Raw genomic sequence first — 22,564 nt, forward strand, 5'->3', positions numbered from 1 at the left:
ATGTGTCTATGTCTCTCAATTAAAACGTTACATATAAAATACTTTTTTTATTTTTAAAATGTTTTGTTTTAATAATACATTTTAAAAATATATCACATATTTTTATATATTGTACTTTAATTAATATTTTTAATATTAATATATATATATATATATATATATATATATATATGTATATATATATATATATATGTATATATAGTATATGTATAATTAATATTAAATTAATATATTTAATATTTTTTTAATTAAATAAGTTTAATTTTTTACAATATAAAAAAAAAATTGATCCAACAAACTTTTATTACAATTTTATCAATTTAATCTAAAATATTCCGTATATATACATGATAAAATGTTTTGTTTTAATAATACATTTTGAAAATGTACCACATATTTTTTATATACTTTAATTAATATTTTTAATATTAATACACACACACACACACACACACATATATATATATATATATATATATATATATATATATATATATATAGTACATGTATAATTAATATTAAATTAATATATTTAATACTTTTTAATTAAATAAGTTTAATATTTTATAAAATAAAAAATAGTAATTGATCCAAAAATCTTTAATTACAATTTTATCGATTTAATCCAAAAAATATTCCGTATATATATATACATAAAATTTATTTAGAATACTATCATCATAATCCGATTATGCTTTCGACGCGAATGATCGAACGCATTGAGCATAAAATTAGGAGAGAGAGAAAGAGAGAGAGAGAAAAAGACGTAATATTCTTCAAACAACATATAAATCGTTTTTAATGCGATCAGATTCGTGAATCACCGGAAGCGATCGGTATTGATGTGAAATATAAATTTTATCGTCGCGTATGATTTATAATGTTTCTGCAATAAATGTCCGAGATATTGCAAGAATTTCCGGGAATAATCAAGATGAAAAAGCATTGATATTATTGTTATTATTATCATTTTCCATATATGTAGCACTTTTATTCTGTAATAAAAATAATCGTACGTGTTACAGTAAATTTACTAGAATGGATTTATTAGAATTTTTTTGATGGAAATAATAACTTTTTAAAAATAAATATATAATAATTAAAATTAAAAATAAATATTTGCAATTTTATAATATTTTTTTCTTTTCAATATATAGCAAAAATTAGATCATTATCATTTCTCTCTCTTTCTTCCAATTAATTATTAAATTTTTATCTGATTTAATCAACGTCATCAAAAAGCCATTCATTAATTCATTACACATAATAATGGTGTCTTCCAAATTTCCAAACTAAATCAATTATTTTTGTCATCAACTTCGTTCAATATTTTTCCATGATGTTCTTCCTCTGTTCTCGAGATTTCTCATTTAGATTCGCAGTGTATCGAAACTTATCGAATATCGGAACTACGTGTCGCATGATAATAACGTGGAGACAACAATGAAGTTAGTAAGTCATCCTTTGTATTCATTCCCTTTAGCTTTTCTTGTCAACTGCTGAAGCTGAACAAAGCTTTCATTACTTATGATGACGAGTTATAAAAAATAATCTCGAGAATTCGGTTCATTACGTGATCTTGTTGTGAGTGGAAGAAGATATCGCATGAAGGTATTATTATTCATGGGTTTAACATTAATTACATAAACATTAATTACCGTAACGATGAAACCAATTAACTCGCAAAATCACGCCGTAATGAACTTTGTTTCAACGTTTGCTAATCTATTACACAAATTACGAAGATTTTGATAAAAATGCGGTTTTTTTTCAAATGATTTCACACAAATATCAAATCCATTTGTTCCTAATACGTACAATTTTTATGTCATTATTTAATTTTCATAATAATAATTTTCAATATTAATATTTAATATTAAAAATAATATATGACATTATTACATTTAATAATATTAATATATATATATATATATATATATATATATATATATATATATTAATTATTGTAAAATATTTTTACAATTTAAAAAATATTATTTAAAGTCTATAAAAATCTGCGGTACATTTTTAAAATGTATTATTAAAACAAAACATTTTAAAAATAAAAAATATATTTTAATAATTATTATAATAAACAATTAATGTATTAAGACGTAATAAGATGTAATTATCTTATCAATCTCAGTAATTTGATATATGTATATATATATATATATATATATATATATATATATATTAATACAAATTAATATTATTATATTATATAGTAATACATATTTATATAATAACTTTTAATATTTACATAAATAAAGTTTACAGTACTTTTAATTGAAAAAAAAACCAAAAATCTTTACCTATTAGGTAAAATAAAGTTTCAGATTCATAAACTACAACCTAAAATCAAATAAAAACACCTGTCAAGAACATTCGTTAAAGTTCCACAAAAAAATTCTTTTTGCAGACCTGCATTATCAACGTCTATTTAAGACGACGAAAAGAATATCGTACAAAATATTGATCAATAAATCGCGTATGCCTTCGATAGCAGACGCTCTGCACCGACTCGTAAACTGATATCCACTCTGCCGCTCTTAGCTTAGAGTATGCACATCACGCGCGTATTCTGAAAGTGGTTGACAGGTCAAGGGTCTCGTTTTCACAATAACTATGTGAGGACAAACCTGCACAAAAGTGCAACGTCATGAGCGCACCGAGCGTTAAGGGCTGAGTAAATTTATCGTCCACCGAGCACTTTCCCTGGCAGAATGTCTGTCATAATAGCTATTCACGTCCAGTTCACATACGTGAGAGTATTTTTACAGCGTATTTTACATAAATATTGACTCTAAAATTATGCGAATTCCCTCTTTAAATAGAAATACTTATTTTGTTCGCGTTATAATTATACAACTCGATAAACAAGAGATATAATAAATCCATATTATCAAATAAATCTTAAACAATAAATCAAAAGATAAATAAATTTACCCGAAGGCGTACTTATTTGTTACGAGTGAAATGAATAATTACTGTCGCGTACGATGCCGGTTTCCAATTATTCAACGCGGTGCACCAGTTCGATTATTAAATACGCGAGTATCCCACATACGCTGATTGCCAGCCAGTTGATCGTTTATCAACTCACAACATCAACGTTTCCGTTTAAGGCTCCATTCATGATGATAGATGCTAAATTATCGCATATATGAAAGTTATACGATTCTATATACGTTTATAACGAGCGCGATCTTCTTACTGGATAATGGAATTTGAACGACGTTGATTGTGTAAAACGAAGAGTCATGATTAACAAGTGAGTAACAAAAAATGCCGATATGCTTAAGAAATTTAATCTCACTTGACGTTACAAAGGATTAAGGAGTGATCCGATAACCTGTGTCATAAGAACGACCTGTTGCAGTGACATAAAAAGCTCCTTTTCCCTCAGAAGATTTAAATTCGTGTGCTGACTATTCGTTTTTACGTTTGTTGAAAAAATTTGCAAAATTTTATGTAAAATATATTTTTGGTGCCATAAATTGAATAATATTCCACTGCATAAAAAGTAAAAAAATAAAAGTTGTGTATATGTGACGTAAGAGCATTATATAAACAATTCTTAATACATATATGTATACTCTGGGATATGGCGTTATCTAATATTATAGTTTCCGTTTTGGAATAAAAATTATCAAATTAATGCAGATCACATAGTCTGATTATCATTTTCTCTCAATAAAGCGGACGTTAACTTCAATTTCTGTCAATATTGTTGGACGTTTTAATTAATCGCGAGCCCAAATTGAATCAATTGAACAAAATCTAACAATCTATATCTATCTACATTACGAGCACGTGGCGTTTGTAATAAAATAATATTGAATCTCATCTATTCTATACTATAGGATTGGCAATACGCGCCAAATATTTATAGAATTTTCTGACGTTAACAGATACAATTGACGATTGAACGGGTAATTTATTAATTTAGATCGAGCGCACATTTGTGTAGATGATTATAAATTCGTGGCGGTTGCAATTTGCGCGGTTCGAAGATATTGAGAGACATATTACGACTAGCCGCATCCGAATATTAAATGCGTTACTATCAGAGAATATGTACCTTGATTGCTGGACGGCGCATTTATGCCTCGATTACCCTATCCCTTTGCTTGTAACCGGCAAAGTCCGTTTTGTACGGCCGTTCGTTTGATCTATCGGCGATCGTGGCTACCCTCGAGCGAGAGAATATCACCGGCAGAACTATCATAATTGCAGAGGTCACGCCTTTATTGATCAGTTTGCCATTTCATATGTAGATTATTTGAAACCGATATCGCGCTGGATCGTTGTTGACAGGTACAAACCTTTTATCCAGGAAAATTGCAGATTGTTCATGAGAGACAGCAACACGAGACGCGCTTTCTACATCGATGATGCAATCTATCGACTATTTTAAATATGCAAATACATGTTTATATTTAGAAGTGCATCAATTTTAAAGTGAGCTTAAATATAAGCTGGCACATATTTCAAAAAACAAAGTAATGTGTATGTACATACACGTTAGCTGTTAAATTGTAAATGCCTATATATATTATATATATGTATGTATTTATTATTCGATTTTGTGAGAAATTATTAGAGATTATTCTGAAGAAGTAACATACTTTATTCCGATCGCGTATTCCTTATATTTTAACGATTTATGTAAAAGATATAAAATTAAATATTCTATACTTAATCAACTGGGTTCATAATAGGGCTTCTCAATGTACGTTTATAATTTTTATTCGGTATATTGTGCACGCACATTTTAATTAATTAATTTGAGTAATAATATGAAATTAAATATAAAATTTAATTACAAACTAGTCAAAATCAATAAACGTAGGCGTAATAGATGCTGCAGTTCCTGATAACGTTTAGTATTCAAATTGTACCGTTGTTAATCTGTTAATTGATAGGACATTCCAGTTTCCGAAGCTACATGTTCTATCAAAATCATTATTAATCGCGTTGTCATCATTATCGATTGTCTTCACCTCGATTGGTTTTCGATAAAATGTGCTTTTATAAAAACCTTAATCGAATTTGAATATGGCATAAATAATGCTTGTCTCGTAGAAAATCGATCGAGTATGAGATATTAGTTGACTCGACTACTGAATTATTTTAGAAATTAACATGATATTGCACTTAAAGCGCTTGAAACATGTTAAATCAAATTAACGATAGTAAATGAGATAATATTAATGATATAAAGGAGATTAAAAGTTGAGCAAAAAATAGCAAAGAGACAGTTTGTTTCGACCAAAACGTTGTCGCCATTACACATTTGCTATTGACATTTGATAGTGAGTTTCTGTTTGAAATGTTCGTTTTATTTGTGGAAAAGGAATTGATTTCCACTGGACGTTCATCACTGGACGATTCTAATGAAATCACGACAGTCGCTCAAGGCCAAAAAGTACAGTAGAAAGAAGATAAAACTGGGGCAAACCGACAAAATGTAGAAAATAAAGTATATTGAAGCAAAGTTCAAAATTTACAATCGAGGATTATGTGACATCATATTCATTTTATATAATGTTTTTATTAAACGTATATATTTAAATTACAGAAATTGCATGAATTGTAGAAATAATACAATATTTCTCTCTCTCTCTCTCTCTCTCTCTCTCTCTCTCTCTCTCTCTCTCTCTCTCTCTCTCTCTCTCTCTCACTTTCTCTTTCTCTTTCTCTTTCTCTCTCATTCTTTTATTTAATGTATTGCAAATTTATAAAAAGTTAATGATAAAATCACGTCTCTTAAAGATTTTAATTAAAAACAAAATTTTAATTAAATGTGACGGTAGATACTACTCGAATCTCATTAACAATGTGCTAGTTACAAAGAGATTAACACCTAGCCCGTTTAGCATAATTACACTGGCCGCGCCAAATTTACACATTTATACATTTGTAGGAAAGGGAGGCAAAGCGCCAATTATTAGGGTTGAAGAGGAATTAATTAAAATTATAATTGTGTGTGTTCAATATGATAAACAAAAGTTAAAAAAAAAAAAAAGAAAGACTTACTGCATTTCGAAATAATTTATTAACGTTCGGCGCATTCAATATTTTCATCACATCGCGACTTTCAGGAACAATATACGGCCATCAAGCAGATTAAATTGCGCATCAACGTCTAATCATCCGTGTAAATGTCTACGACACTCTTAATCAGTTAATGTCGGCACCGTCACGCCCGAACCGGTATTGCGCCACGCTGACGGGAATAACTCTGCCTTTCTAGAAAATCAAATAAAATCGTTGCAACAACATCTATCTATCTTGGTTGGTACACACAAAACGATACAACAGACATTATTCACTTTGCTCGCGCGAGCGCGTGTGCGCGCATATCGTTGGCTCTCCAGATGCGCGCCAGTTTCCGCGGTTTCATATAATAACGTACGAGAATTCGCGGCACGATGTCAAGATACACGCAAATTCGCTTTCGCAGGTCGCGAATGAGACGTCACTGTTGTATGCTCGAGAAGTTTTACGCGAAGGGTGCCAAATTTATGCGTTCGTGCGCGTCGATGTGCTTGCTCTCGCATGATTTTATGTTCCGGTCTACAAACCGAAACTTTTCATCCCTATGACGAAGTGCTCTAGTCGAATCCAAAATAATGCTTCAATAATCGCGAAAGTACGTTTGATCTAAAACCACGAAGAAGTCGAAAAATTCATTGGAACATAATAATCTCACTACAAGATGATATGACGCAAGATATTAATATATCACATAAATTATATCAAAATAAATTTAATAAATTATTTAATATATAAGATTTATGTGTAACGATTTTCTCATACAATTTATTTTTTGTATAGAGATAGTTTTAAATATTGTATTTAATTTCACAAAGCTGATATTCATATTTAGATTTATAGTATAATATAGTATTTTTAGTTATATAATTTAACTAGAAAATTATTTTTGACACAATTACTGATTTAAGAATTTTTTGTTTACACGCAAAAGGGGATGTCTCAGGGTAACTAATTTTTTGATCTATGTGTCGGCTTTGATTAGCATTCTTTCGTCTTAAGGAATTATATCGCCACGCTCTATGATAACTCGAAATTCTCGAAATTCCTTGAAATGTGTACCCGCAGAAGCTCCCGTTTGCAAGTGCTATGACTCGCCAGAAATGCACTTGTTAAACGATACGATCATTGAGCTTGAACAATGCACGTAATGTTCAATCGTCTACGACTCTACGATTTCGGCCGATTAAACGCATAGTCAAATCGCAACGGTTATACATTCTGCATAACCAAGCGTGAAAATGCACGTTAATAGTTATTAAAACGTAAATTCTAGCAGTGGCTCTCATATATTTTCTACGACTATAAAAGTGATTTGATTTTGAAAATTAAGAATGCGATTTATATTATATACGTCGCCACGGAACATTATTTTCGTAAATATTTTAAGTTTTTTGAATAATTTCAAGTAGGTATATATTTTTTTATTGACTAAAGATAATATTTAGGTAATATTTAATCCAGCAATTTTTCAATGAGTGAGTGAATACGAATGTATATAAGCGTTACACACAGAAATATTATGTATAAATATAAATATCACATTTAGCTAGTAATTGTTAAAAATAAAAAAAGCATTATACAAATATCGGAGTGCAAACGGTATATATCGGAAATCTGTATTGTGATTATAGTGTCTTCATTACATTATTCTCATTCTAATGTCCACAAATGCCATCATCCTTTATAGCACCGATGTATCAATCTATATATGAAATGTATCTGTAAAATTTGTATGTATTAGTCTAACAATAAGATATGTGTGTGTTGTATCATACGTTATATTTAAGAAAAAAGTTGTACTTAATGTAAGTAAATAGATATACGTATGGCGTGTTCGAACGTTTAAGTGTTTTCTTGTACAGAGTGTTAATGATAATTTAGTGTTTATGTAAACATCGATTTTTTTAAGATTGTCCTAGGAAAAATTAAAATGATAAAATATTGAAGGATATATCGTCGGCTCTAATTAAGATATCTATATATAATCGCGATTAAATATAAACGATTTTCCTGTGAAATACGTCGTATTCATTGTATCATGAAAGTTCAACTCAAATATTTTGTTAACCCACGAATCGATACTTAAATCTCGTTGCATGACATTGCGTGAGTTTATGAATGACTCTGGATATTTGTTAATTGAATAACAACCGAAATCTTTCACAAAAAATATTTACGTTAATTTTTCGTTGCTATCTGTCGACGTAATAAAACTCTATCATCATCCAATACATATCTTTCATTTCCAAAGATATGAAGGCATATTTCCCATAAAACCTTTATGACATTGAAGGGTACGCAAGATGGGATAACATTTTTTTACGGAAGCATATTTTCCGGAATATGAAATTTTCTTGAATATATTAAAGTGTGACGTCTTGAATTTTTTATACTTTTCATTGTGTTCACTAAATATACGAGCAAAGTAGTAAAAAAAAATTTACGAAGATTGCATAAGAAAGCGCAATAATATCCATTCTCATATTTCTACGTCTTGTACATCAAATTTATAAAGTCTTATATACATATCAGAGGTATCACGTTCATTGAAGAATATATATAGTAAATTTATTTAATGTCTTTTATAATAGAGGTTCTATCAAAAAGAGTTTTATCGACTTCATAATAACAAATTAAGATTAATTTAATATTGATGACAATTCTAGTTGAAATATTTTTAACAAATAAATCTCTTTATTTATATACAAAAAAAAATCTGCTGATAAACTTTCGCGCGAATATATTTTGCTCCCAAAAAAAATGTAATCTGATGCCATTATAAGTCTACTGCCAACGTCTCGACAGGCTGGCGTCAAAGCGTTTGCATCGAGACTGAAATCTGATCATCGTAAGTACAAATTGGATGGAGTACGTCTTATTAAAATTAAGTGCGTGACTCCGCGAAATTGGATACCACTGAATCCTAAACATGAAGGAATCATTTTTAATTGAATCGCAAATAATAGATAATAAATGTGAATTTAAAATTAAATACATAAAAAAGCTGTTAAAAAAAAGATTTTTGTATATCACAGTTAAGTTGGAGAAAAATAAGTTTATTTGATATTTAGTCTTGTTTGACGCAAATAACAAATTTCACTTTATCAAAAGTTCACGGCTAAAAATAAAGTAGTGTTGTGATGTCGCATAAATAATTAAAGATTCACTTTCAGGTAATGGTATTATATGTGAAGTAGATTCTTTGTACATTGTTGGATTTTTATTCATTATTTAAAGCACGAGTAAGCTGCTCGGATTAACTTGTTGACAAAAAATTTCAATGGCTACTGAATAAACAAGATTCCGAAAAGATATATTATTTACAATTAACAACACAATCTCCTTCAGAGATAAAACTCTTAGGATATTTCTTAGAAAAAAACAAATTTAACTTTGCCATTTACTTGTTATTTTACTTTGTTACTGTATATATAGATTGTGCTACACGAAAATACCCTCCGAATCGACGGTGCGCATAAAATCTATATTACTAAATTTTATTATTAAAATATGAATGTCTATTTAAAATTTATAAAAAATAAAATAACAGAGAATAAATATTTAAAAAAGAAAAAAAAAAGATAAACAAGCAAACATGAATAAAAAAACGCTATTATTTCTTTGGACTGATATAAAACAGCCTACAGCTGTTACAACAAAATTTCGAGCAAACTATATTTATAAAAATCTGTAGAACATTATATAAAAGTAAAATTATGTATGTTTTTTGTATGGATAATTTTTTTATTCCTTTTAAGAATATTTCATTTTTTGTGTTTTTTATATATATTAATTTAAAATTGAATGCTACTATGCAATGTTAGTATTTAACATAGATAAGTTAATATAGTTAAGTCTAATAAAGCCGAAATTTTAAATAAATTTATTTAAAAGGTTTTTTATTTTATTTCTCTATTTGCTATCAAATAAACCATTGTGTAAAAATAAAATTATTCTAAAACATATCTGAACAGTTTTATTTTTTTATAATTTAAAACTTAGTAATGCGTATTTTTTTTATAAAGTTTAAAATTTTATAATATAGTTCAGTCTAATAAAGCCTCAGAAATTTTAAATAAATTTATTTAAAAGGTTTTTTATTTTATTTTTCTATTTGCTATCAAATAAACCATTGTGTAAAAATAAAATTATTTTAAAACATATCTACACAGTTTTAGTTTTCACAATTTAAAACTTAGTAATACGTATTTTCTTTTACAAAATTTAAAGTTTTATAAAGAATAATATTATATGCATTTACATATGTCATATTCAGTCAGCGTATTAAATCGAGCCAAGAAAATAGGATGTGAATATGACGTGAAATTATAAAATAATAGAAAAATTCTAAAGTGTGTTCTGTAAGTACTATTGAAACAAGTTCCAAAGATTTAATTTCGATCGCTATCGAAAGAGCTCAGAACCACCCACGCGAATAGGTTCTATAAGTCTGTGACTTTAAGGAAAAATCTCAGAAAATTTCTATTAGCTTTACGTAAAAGGGGATCGTCGATCGAGCACTCAACTTTATTCGTTTAGAACGCTACGAATCCGCTTTATTCTTCACACGCGTCTTTGCATTCGTCGAAAATACGGATATCTTTAAGGCATTTTTATGGTCGATTTACGAGGCAGTCGAGTATACGGAAAGCATTGCAGAAACCTAAGTAGAGAGGAGGCGATATAACGAAAGGGCAGCGATTACGTACGCGAACGGCTTAACTCGAACGAGAGCAGCGGCTGTTCTTGGTGGAGATCCTCCAAGAGTACTATTCATGAAGATCTTTACGTTACTCGAACTTGGATATAACATAATGTCACATCGATAAGAAAAGCCGTTTATTTCAAATAAATTTTCTATCTTATGTGTTTTTCAATGATATTGTATTCTATAGGGTAAACTAGGGTATGATGGCCATAGGCTGTAATTTTTTCAATAATCGCTACATAGTGCGCTTTTTTAGTCATTATCAAAGTAATCGATATTTACAGTATACATTTATGTGCATACATTGTTCGAAATAACGATATTGTGAATCTTATATCATATTTTTACTTTTGACTATCTGCAAAGTTTTTCATTTGTCCACTAACAACTGTTATAACATCGAATAAATTACAGTTAAGCTATCGTAATCGACATTAGACATATTATAAAGATATGTAAATTGTCATATGACTTATAATTTTTATTTTCGTTTTCACTATTTTTTTATAAATATTATAGCCATCTTTCCGTCACTACGATCATCTTTTCCTCAAAAGTTGGGTAAGATGGCCAATGCTTATGATGTACTATTTTGATAATATAAATTTTCTATTAAATATTTTCCTTTTAATTTCGATAATATTATATAATTTAAACTTCAATGAAGATATAATATGCCAAACACTATTAAAAAATAACAAAAATAAAAGTACGTTTTTTTTGCATTTTAAAAAAACTATGGCCATCTTACCCGAGTTTACTCTATTCGAAAAAATACTGAAAATATATGAGTTATGAGCATATTAGCAATCACGATAAACGTCTCAAGAAATATTTTTCTGCCAACATTTGTTCCGTCAACTTATTATTAGAAAGATAATAGAGATGAGAGATTTTTTTAACGAGGACTTTTTAATACTTGGTCTCGCAGCGAAAATATCTCTTCGAGCTTTCCATATGACATACACGTGACATGTTATCTGAACGGAGTCAAGTTCGGATTTACATACATATATTTGCATACTTATTTTGGACGAACTCTGTTAGTGGCAATAGTTCATGTCAACCTTTTTTGCGCGAGTTAACAAGGGAATAGATAGCTCGACTATAAACTTCCTCACGTCACGCTTTTCAACTTATTACTTCGTAGAAAAGAAACGTAACTGTCAGTAGTATAGACAGAGCAGTATAGATTGACGTCGTCGTATCTCGTCAAAATAAACTTCCCAAGGCCTTTTCAAAGTGTCACTTTAGAAGGGATCTTTTAGAAGTAGGTGGCTATAAATAGTCCACGTTATATGTGCACAGGATATAACGATGTACATGTACGATATAATGAATCAAGCATGTGGAAAATTAAAAAATCTATACGTAAAAAAAATCCTCGAATTAATAATTATTTACGATAAAGAATAAAATTTAATTGCGCAATAATGATATACATGAAAAAAATTAATCACAATAAAATTTAGCAATTTTAACTTATCAAAGACTAATTCCTATAGGAAAACTCGAAATATCGATCAGTTCGTGAAGAGTACCGATTTACTGAAAACAATTTTCTACGAGCCACCCACGCACCATTCCTCGGTCCTCGTTTATCACCCCCGTTTATACCGCCCAGTCGACTCGAGACCGCTTTTTTTTTCCTCGCCCTTTTCTGTTTTCATGAGACCCCACAGACAGACAGGTAGATCGATAAAATAATTCCATTCGTAGAAAACAATTTTTTTTTTGTTCGATCGCGAGTACTATGCCGAATGGATGACAGGAAAAGTTGGATATCCGTCGGCAAAAAACGACAGATAACGAGCACTCGATACGAAATGGTCAAATTCTTCCAGAGCCTCTAAGATGAACCTCTTTCGGAAATCGAGGAGATCCGAGAGACTTTTTCGTGAATAGGATCACTTGAACAGTTCCGATGTCAGTATTGATTTCCAATTATAGGGCCCCAAGTTTTATGTTAGTTGTATGATACATCAGGAAAATTCACATGATTAAACTGACAATGAAATGCCCTGCGAATTGAAAAGAGCACGGAAGAAAGTATGCATAATTAATTAATGAGTCTTCGTTCAGCGATGCTAATTCTCGGTCGTAATCTCGCTCCATCGGGCGCTTAATTAGATCTACCAGCGGCCGTATATATATATATATATATATATATATGTATATGTATATACATCTGTATAGAGCTAACGGCGTCATGACGGTCATCGATTTTTTTGCGACGCCTCGACGCCGTTGGTAAGCCGCTTCGTCCTGTAAAATTGGTTGCGTAATTAGGAAGAATTTTATTGGATTGCAGACGTGCCAGCAATTTGAAAGCTTGTGCCTGAAAACTACTTCTGCCTGATGCTTATTTGTTTTCTTTCCGCCATTCGGAATCTTTTCTTTTATGTAATAACTTGTATAACTCTGATTCTATAAAGAGTGAAATAAAGAGAATTTATATTTAAACATTCTTTGCTTTCCTTCTTTTCAAATCTGACAAATCTGTCTTAAAAGACTAATAAAATCATATATGGTTAGACCTTATATTATTGTATGCGTATGAATTCGGTCCGTTAACTGAGGTAATAAAAAAAAACATCATTTCTGTCGTAAAAAAAATTAAAGGAAATTATCCTTACTTTCCTAAGGGATAATTAAAGATAATAAAAATGTATATATATGGAAGACAACGTTCGAAGAAGACAGAAGAGATACAAAATTTGTTGCTTAATACTTTACAAAATTATATATATGAAAATTATATCTTCAAATAAAATATAAAGAAACACGTGGTTTTTTTCTCTCGCTCTCTCAAAATCACTATTAAAAGACAATATTTTCGAGAAATATTGAATGTCTCGAACGATATTAACAAAAAAGATGAGCCAAATATAAAAGTAATTTAATATAGAGACGAATTAATAAGTCGATGATTAAGCGTTGCTTTTTTTTATCCAGTGTCTTTGCGATTTAATTAATATCTCGCGTCACGGGTTTCCATGGTAGCACAAGCTTCAATTAAAAATTATGATAAAGGCTAGGTCAAAAAGGTCAAAGTTTTAATGACGAAATCGCTGGACGTAAAAATCGTTATACCTTAGGAACTTTTTCCGTGTAACACGAGAAAACGTTTGTTCTTTGTTTGCCATATCAACTCGCGAAACTTTTATGTTGAATCGACTTACGTACTTTTAATTTCACTCTTGCATTAATATTAAATAATTTATATCTAATTCTTTCCCGTTCACTTTCTATTCATATAATATGTTAAGAAATCCTCTATTATTCTATAATTAATTAAAAGTATGTCAAAAAAAGAATTATAAAATTACTCAACATATATTATATATCCTTTCTAAAATAAAGCACATTTTTAATTTTCTAAAAGAATGATAAAAAAAATCAAAAATATTTTAGATACAATCTTGTTTGTATTACGATGAAATAATTTTCTATTTCTGACATTTATATTAAATAAATATGACGTAATTTAGAGGTTTTTAATAAATTTTTTCACTGTTGACATCAAATAAAATTATGATCCTTATTTATTACGCATATATGACTGGTATTTAATTCGATGATGATACAGCTGTCGCAAAAATTCATTACGCAATTCAAACGCAACAATCATGTGGGGGATCATTTCGGGACGACACACTATGTTACAGGGGCAAATCGATTTGTGTCAGTCATATCCATCGTGATCTATTGTATTCTCGTCGTTTGTGACCTGATTCGACACACGCATTACGTGATAAACAAAATTACATCTGAACCGGATTAAGAGATGACAGATCACCATTATCAGCCGACACCTTCGTGCATCGCAATCAATAATTACAGAGAGATAAGATCACAGATAATGCCAATGATTTAAGATGACATATGACTAATGATATGATGGAACTGTAACATTATATGGTACGTATTTCCTTTTTATCATAATCGATCAATCAATTAGGAAACTTTATGGAATCGATAATGAAAAGATCTATTTCCTTTCTTTTCTTAACTTCTTGTCAAGTTACTTTTCTATTATATTGTTGCTATTTTGAATAATTTGATTGGTATATATAATGTTTTTGCATTTGAAGATGTCATTATTGTCAATTGCATTACTAAGTCAGAAAATTAATTCCATTAAATAACAAGTTAATAGTAGTTGGCATATTTCTTTTGTAAATTAATTATTCTTAATCATTAGTATAATTCAATTTGAATATTATGTTTCACGATATTTCGTTTAAAAGTTGAATTTTAATAATTGGATTTGTATAAAATCCAATTATTGTATAAAATCACGAAAATATTAATTCTGTCTTGCAGTCAAGGAAGAGATAAAAGACGTAGGGACATTGCTAGCTGGAAGTTGTATGAGTGGCGCCATCTTTCTCTAATTTGATAAATGTCTATTAGGTATATTATACATAAATTTATCATTCAGAATATTAGACGATCTAATTTTATCAAAATATATAATAACCATTTTATCACGTATATTATCTAGCAGCATTAATATTCGACTTTTCCTCATGTTTAATCATATTTTTGTTATAATTTTACACAGCTTAAAATGTTAAAGTATAAACTATTACATAAATTATAAAAATATACACTATCTATACATATTAATTATAATTTTATGATTTTAGTAATTGTGTATATACACTTATTATATACACTTATTATACTTTTACTTATTATATATTTATGCATAGAAATTTATATTAAATTTATATTTAAAGTTTATAGTCTTTATTTTAGCAAAATATATTACAAATGTATTGTTTGAAAATATGCTATGCTTGTTAGAAAAACGAAAAGAAAATACTTATAGTTATATACGTTTATGAAATACAAAAATAAGGATTAATAATAAAAAATAGTAAATGAATTTAATGTAGCACGATTTTTATATTAATTGTTATTACAAAATTTTTATATTAATAGATCTTCAAGATATAATTTCAAAATCACAGTTTGTTTATTTTTCGGTGGTCTTAGAAAAAAATATGAATTACCAATGGTCGGTAGTCATGTGAATGAAATAGAAAATAGAACATTTAATATTCCTTCAGCGTGCACAGACAAATATGAAATATTTTGTCACAATGTTCAGAATTGATATATTCCATTGCACGTGCGATTGAAGTTTTGTATAAAAATAGTAATCCAATATCTCGATGCAAATTGACTTTATTTTAAATTATTATTTAAACAGGATCTAATAATAAGCATTAAGGACATTAAAAAAAATAATTATTTTATTATTGTCTTTTTTTTGTTTTAATTTAATATAAAATTAAACAATTTTTTAATAAAATTACATTAAATTTTTTTAAAAGCAATAATGCGATACATTTATACATATAACGAGTCGAAATCTTTAAAATATTGTTAAAAAAGGATTTCTTGTGATGTAAACTCGCATACGTCATTCTATACAGTAACAGAATTCGTGTAAACGTCAGCTTACCAAGCAACAGGTGTTATTCGACTGTTTTTAATAAATTTTTAAGCTTAACAATTTCGATATTTGATAACATCATGTCTTTCTTTTTTAAATTTGTTTATTTTTGTATGACAAAAAACCTGTTAAAATATCATATTAAAAAAATATTTAATTATTATATTAAAGAGACTCATCTAAAACTTAAATTTAGTTTTAAGAAAATTAGTTTTACATTTTTTTAATTACATAAAATTCAATGTTAAATAATAAAAAAATTTTATGCGAATAAAAATATCAATTAGACCTCAACATATATAATTTTATTTTCTTACATTTATAAAAATATATTTAAAATTTCCCATAATTTATATACACACATATGTTACAAAATACTCACATATGCTCAATATAATTAATATCTTCATAATTATATCATTATTTATAATTTATACATCATTAGAATCATTGAAATTAGCGATTACATTATCAAATATATTACAATATACATTAAATACGACAATATATTCTAAATATATATTATATATACATTTAGAAACATTAGCACATTTAGAAATTTTTATAAGTAGAATTGTATTTATTTCGTAATTATTACCTTACAAAAAGAAAAAGAAACTATTGCGTGCATTTGATGGAAATGCAATCAATTATATTACACAATCAATATCATTATCATTATGATATGCAAACCGTATTAAAAGCAGTCATAATTTGTAATATTATTTGCCTTTAATTCCCTTTTATTATTGCATAATGGAATCGATAAAATAAGTGTCGCTGTATTTGTCTGAATCAAATTCTTTCGCATAATTTAACATTTTGTTTAAGAGAGAGAGAAAGAGTATATCATATTTTTAAAAAATCATAAAGTTAGAAATCGTCGCCTTGATGACAGAAAGAAAGTAATTTAATGCAATTTATTAAGTCTTGGGACACAATGGAATCACACTTTGAAAATAGACGAGCCAGTAAAGAATGTTTAATTTTTTACGCGTCAAAGCTTAATTACACCAAAGAATTTAAAGGTCGTAATTAAGCATACGCGCAAAGCTACGCGAGGCAGCCGCAAAAAAAAGATACGATTCCCTAAAAAATTAATACACGCCCCAGATATTAATATACATGGAACTTGTTCCCGTGATCGTACGTTTTCCGAAGACGGTCGCATTGCCGTTGAATAATCAGCGCGTCAGCTGCGTGCCATCAATTATTTGCGGCTTTTTCTTTCTCTCTTTCCTTTCCTTTTGGTTTCTACATTTTCGAATTACGGGTGACATTCTCGCCATAGTGCACAGTGTAACGAGCGTTTAATGTGTGTTCTCACCTCGTACCTTCATTCCCCGTCCATGTGTCCGACAAAAAGATTTAATTAACCGCAAAGAACTGGGTTGCGCGATAATGACCCTCGGATGAGAGATTTTGAACCGGGGTAGGAGTAGATGAGAGAAGAAGAAGAAGAGGATGCCACTTTGTAACGCGGATATTGGTCTACTATTTGAGAGCATTATCTCGAATTGATAAATTATACCGAAATGATGAGTCGATTATATTAATGCCATGATAATATCGATGCAATCAAGACTTTTTTTCGACATTCAATTATTTTATCGACGAATTATCTCATCCTTTCCTAATGTTTACTTTGAATATTAAATTACGCATTCTGCTTGTAGTAAAGTCGTTTTTCTCAACATAAATATGTATAATTTCATGCGAAATAAGGGGAGATGGAAATAAATCCGTCTCAGACAACGAGATTTCATTTGGAACACGTTTTCAGAATTTAATCCTATAATGAAAGATAATTGGGAAGTAATAGGTATAAAAACTGTACTAATTTAATTAATAAGCGCATAAAAAAGTAATACATTCTGACTCTAAAAAACAAATTTAATTGCATTCTTCTAATTACGTTGATTCGTCTATAAAATGACTTCGTAAATGTTCGATTGCTATTCATTAAGGATATCGTAATTTAGTATCACATTAAAAACTTTTTTTTTTAATTTAAAATCAATTTTTAACAAACATGTCAGAATGCCAATAGTTTCGAAGTTATAAGCAATTAAACGTAATAATCTTTCTCAATTAAACGAATTAGATGTTAACATCAATAATAAATAATAAAATCTTTCCTTTTTGACTTATTTTAAATAAATTTATAGAGTAACCCTGGTAGAAATTTAATGTAATTTTTGATTGGTTATTGAGTAGTTATATTAGCTTTTGTCTAGTAACTGAACAGTAAAACTATCTAGGATCCCAATCAATATGTAACGCATTTCGCGCAGTTACTGTACAGAAAAGATGTACAGAATCTGAAATTAGTTACTGATAAAAAACTATATAATTATTATATAAAAACGACACAACGGAATAACTAACAAATAATTAACCTAAGCGCAGAAAACGAAGCACAGAATAAAAACTAAATTCGGAATCTTCTTTAAAACTTCTTGTTTAAAAAGAAGATTCCGGATTTGTTTTTTATTCTGCGCTCCGTTTTCTGCGCTTGGGTTAATTATTTGCCCGTTATTCTGCTGCATCGCATTCAGTCGATCCTAGCTTTTAATATAATTAATCCTCAAACTGAACACGTGGGTCTTTCGTGTCCGTGCTATTTTTAATCCATTGTTTTAAAAAAATATTAATAAAATCTCGAGGTTGGAAACTTATCTAAAAAAAAGTTTGTGTCAAAAGGGACTTATAACTGAAAGAACAATTTAAACAGTTCATTCAGTGCAAAGTGCTAGCGAATCTAAATCTGAAGCGGACATAAATGACTCACATATTCGCTTTATGTATATTAAATAAGAAAGAGTGAATAAGTAAATTTTTTTTTAAATATTGTTTTTTTTTACTGTTAATCATTTTTTTATAAAAATAAGTTATAAATTTACTTTTAAATTTAAATTTAATTAATGATAATCTTTCTAAAAAAGAAACAAATTGCTTTAATTTCTATTGTGTTCATTTATTTTCATGCTAAATGTATATTTTGTTAATGATAATGAGCAACAAACAGGGATTGTATGTATTAATCAATTTTTATACTGTAGATTGCAATGTAAACTACATTTTGTTTTCACTTTTCTTTCAAATAAATTACCTGAAAATTAAAAAAAATTTTTTCCTCAGAAAAAACACATTTTTTTATACCTGAAAAATACCCATTTTCGATCATTCAAATAATTATATTTTTTTAAAGCCGTAGACATATAGTATTTTTTTTCGTAAACTTTGAACTTTGAACTAAAAATTCCTGGAAGCCTTTTTGTTCAAAATTATTTTTTCAAATTTTTATTAATTTTTATATTAAACATCTATGTTTCCAAATCTTGATCTAACAAAAGTAAATGTGTAAATTTTTTTAGAATTTTTTAGATAATTTTAGAATATAAAAATTAACTCAGACTCCAGTTACCCACGCGTTTAGGATTACGGTGCCAAAAAAACGTGTTCAGTTTGAGAGTTAAAAATCACAGTAGTAATAAATTCAAATACGTAAAACCAAATTTTAGTTATATATTTTTATTTTATTGTGTATCTTTTGCTGATTCACTTTTATTCTTTAATTTGAATTGTCATTCATAGTCTTAGTTTCTTATGACAAATATTCAAAGTTGCTCCAGTTTCTTAAGCTTTGCTTTTTTTGCTCTGTATTTTTTTACACAATCACTCATTTTATTAATTTTTTATAATTCATTGAATACACAAAAATATATCACATACAAATAATCGTGATCACATCAGCGTAAAACGTATAAACTCACATATATCAGAAGTATTGAACACAACTCAACTGATCAAAAACCGATCAAAATCTGATGAAAAACTTTTTATTATTAATGACAAATATTTTGTAAAGATTTGATTCACATATTGTACAGTAAAACTACTCTAACTAATTTTACAAATATTTAATCCAAATACTGTATAGTAAAAAATGCTCTAAAACTAATTTTACCCAGTTGTTGTACAGTTATTATATAATATTTTTGTATATAAAGAGAAATCAATAATACTAGATAGTAACTGGCTCCGCGTTCAGTCAAACTGCACAGATTTCTACCAAGAAATTGCAAGTAAAAATATCTATTAAGATATTAGACTAAAAAAATACTCGTTTAAAAAATCTCTTTAACATTTTTGAAAAAACTCAATAAAGATTTCATTAGTCACTCAACATGAGCAGATGATAGGTTAATTAAACTAATTAAATATTTTAAAACAATTAATTAAATATTTCTGCACTATTCCTATATTATCTTTCTTTGAGAAATGTCAATCTCGAGGAACCTCTACAATAAATTCGCGCGGCAATGTGGCCTTCCGATTTGTCTCCGCATATCGTTCTACAAAGCAAGTCACGTGCGAGTGCTGCGCGTTCTTACGAACTTGCGTAACGCTTAATCGTTTGACGTTACGAGAAAAAAGGGTTACGCGCTGCACGTCCGTCTCCTTACCGACGTGAAAAATGCATCGCGATCTGTTTGCAATTTTAGATTTATTTCAATTTTTCTTGCGTTGAACTATTACGTGACAAATAGTTCGCAGTCAAGCACGCCTGACAAAAGAGAGATGCATAAATTTTTCATTTTTCAGATTGTCAAGAGCAGGAAAAATATCTTCTTTTTGAAAACTATTGATAAGCAGTATATTTCACAAACATATATACATACACACACATGTATATGTACACGAGTATATATTGAATACATATATGTACATATACGTATATATGTGCATGTATGTATACAATATATTTCAAAATAAGTTTAATAAACATAAATGTAATTTTATTTATTTTTTTGTTTGGTAAATTTATTAGAAAGCGAAATTTGTGATAGAATATTCAAAACAATACATACACACACACACATATTAAATATATATATTGTATATATAATTAATCAAATAATGATTAAAACAAGTCGAATAATTTATTAAAGGAAAAAATTGTATGTATATATATTGAATTATTTCTAGCATAATTTTTTTTCTTTAATAAATTTTCGAATAAATTTTTAGATTATCAAATGTAAAGAGAGATATCTAACTACATAATTCTATTTAATTTATTGTATAAAAGTGAGATACGTAAATATCGAAAACCGCAATTTAATTTTTTTATCCATTTTATTAAAAAAAAAAAGAGAAAAAGAAACAAAATTTATGACTACTCGCTTGTTCAGCCATTTATATTCTATTTCCAGTTTGTCTAAGAAAAATCATTCATAAATCATCGCATGCAAAAATTTTCTGAGAGATGAAAATACTGGTGACAGTTATCTTTGTTCAAATGAATTTTTCGGTCCGCTTATTATATTTTACGCGACGTTTTATATGCGTTCGGAGTTTCCTATCGTCGTTTTTTCAATATGAAATATGAAGGGTGCCATTCGAGCCCGAGAGTGCGACAGTGTTAGATTCGTGTCAGCATGGGGTGGCTTTCTTAGGATTGGCTGCTACGGAGATGTCACGTTACACTTTATTCCCGGACGATTCTTTCGTTCTCTGATTTTGTTCCCGCGTATATTCGTTCGTCTGTATATTTCAGCAGCAAAAATAAGCTGACTTTACCGAGAAGTTTCTTATATCGCTACGAAATAGCATAGTTTTATTATTTGCCGGCAAGCAATTCGTACCAATTGTTTCCTCTCTCAGGAGCAGATTCGTTGGCTTAATGAATATCGTACATTTCCTTTATTTCTTTTATAAATTAAATATTTTTTACAAATTATTTTTTGCGAGGAGAAAACGAAATATTACAAAATTATCGTATATTAAACGTAAGAGAAAAAAATGCAATAATATAATTTTTTAAATATAATTAAATTATCTGTACTACGTAGTTCTTTACAAAAAATTGCGTGCAATTTTTAATTATATATATTCTTGTATTTATAACGTTTATTGTATTCTTATATATATATATATATTTGTCCTTTCCCTCTTTTTATTATTTCAATACCCTCTTTCAAAGTTCCGCTCCAATATCGTGCCAGATACCTTCACGTCGGCACAATGCAGCTAAAAAGTAAGTTATCGCGGTTCACCAGGACTGCCTTTACCTCGCTATTTCATTCCGTTCACGAGCGAGCGTACTCCTTTACCGCAAAAAGAGCGCCGTATGTTACGAAGCAATGTTCCCGCGGGGCTCCCTTCCTAGACCGCTTGTGTTCGGTGGATCGCGCTCATGCGCCTTGGGAGCGATTTTGGAGCGTCGAAGGAACGTGAATGGAACGACGACGACGATGACGACGGGGCGACGACGATCGGGGCGACGACGACCGGGGCAACGACGACCGGGGCGACGACAT

Source organism: Anoplolepis gracilipes, chromosome 3 (genome assembly GCF_047496725.1).
Source record: "Anoplolepis gracilipes chromosome 3, ASM4749672v1, whole genome shotgun sequence".
Taxonomy (NCBI): Eukaryota; Metazoa; Arthropoda; class Insecta; order Hymenoptera; family Formicidae; genus Anoplolepis; species Anoplolepis gracilipes.